General features: G+C 40.0%; 1 protein-coding gene across 3 annotated transcripts in view; it reads right to left on the bottom strand.

Annotated features, from left to right (window-relative positions):
• Dip2b (disco interacting protein 2 homolog B) overlaps positions 1–1549 on the bottom strand; it is a 255045-nt gene that overhangs the window by 178246 nt on the left and 75250 nt on the right. The gene's annotated exons all lie outside the window — the stretch shown is intronic.

Genomic DNA, 1549 nt, shown 5'->3' with positions numbered 1-1549 from the left:
AAAAAAAAAAAAAAAAAAGGAAAAGTATTGAATGTCTATAATATTATATGTATTGTACTGAAGGATTTATGACTAGTATATCCTATGACTTATGTAAAATCATTTCTACCTGTTTTCCATTTGCTGTGTGAATACAATGTAGCAACCAACTAAAAAAATAAAATAAAATAAAATAAAATAAAAAAAAATAAAATAAAATAAAATAAAATAAAATAATAAAATTTTAGGTAACCAAAAAAAAGTAACTTCTGGCTCAGAAAATCCTTCACTATTTTCCCTGCTGACCTGTGTCATGAACTGAATGCCTCCCCAGCTCCCCTGCCGTTCCTCAGATACACTAGAGACTAGTTCCTGACACAGTGAGTGCATAACATGACCTATGAACCAGTTCCATTCCAGGAGAACATCCGTAAGTTAGAGCTGCTCATAAGTGGACAAAGTGAGTCTTATATGTTTATGAATCTTACACAGTATGCCTGTGAAAGTTTACAACACCAATGTTCCTAAGTTGGGGACTTACTATACCAATTATTTCCTGCATCTACAACATGTTTTTTAGGTCCTCTCACTAGCTGACTGTGTCTTGCTATTCAGGTCTTAGCTCCAATGCCACTTTTCCACAGTGCTGACGCTGACCATCTCACAGAAAGTAGCAGCATCTAACCCTCAACTCCTATTTTATTTTATTTAAAACAGCAAATAATACACCTATGGCAATTACTTGCCAGAGCAGATGAAACAAAGGCTTTTAAAGATACTAGTAGGATTATCCAAATTTTTAGTTTTTCGTTGTTGTTGTTGTTTTTTAATGTATTTAGTACAGGGTCTTACAGGGTCTCACTACATAGATTGGACTCGTGCTGATTTTCCTGTTTTCAGCCTCCCAGTGCTGAGATTACAGGTGCACATCACCGTGCCCAGTCTCAATTGCCCTCTCAGCGTGCCCCAGGGGTGGGGCCAGCATGGCATGCCAGGGATCGAACCCTGGCCACTGTGCTCTGCCTAAGCAGGTGCTTTAGTCCACTGAACTACCTGGCTGGCCCTACCCAAATTTTTAAATGAATAAAACAGCAGTCACTACAACCAGTCAATTAAAGGTGAGGAGAGGCCGCCTCATTTAAAGGTGAAAGAATATAAATTTAGAAATCCACTTCACTTGAGACCATTCTCAGTGACCCCCAAATTTACAGTGTTCTACTGAAACAGGCTCATGGTCTAGCTGAAGGACAGAGACTATGAAAATGAGAAGTTGCTCAAGACTGAATTCTAGCCAACACAATGGCGTTATAGGGACCTGTTCTTCAGCAAGCAGTGGGATCAACTCAAGAACACAGAAAGACATCTCATGCACACAACATTCTCTTTAAAAAATATCTGTGGGGGCTGGAGAGATGGCTCAGTGGTCTAAAGCACCTACTTGAAACAAGCTTGGCAAAGCACAGGGGCCGTGGTTCGATCCCCAGCACCACATGCCAGCCAGACCCGCCCCCTGGTGGGCTGAGCTGGCCACACACACACAATAAATAAATGTAATAAATAAAAATAAATA

This window comes from Octodon degus, unplaced genomic scaffold, assembly GCF_000260255.1.
Source record: "Octodon degus isolate 3935 unplaced genomic scaffold, OctDeg1.0 scaffold00093, whole genome shotgun sequence".
NCBI lineage: Eukaryota > Metazoa > Chordata > Mammalia > Rodentia > Octodontidae > Octodon > Octodon degus.
This window is presented reverse-complemented; position numbering and strand designations above follow the sequence as displayed.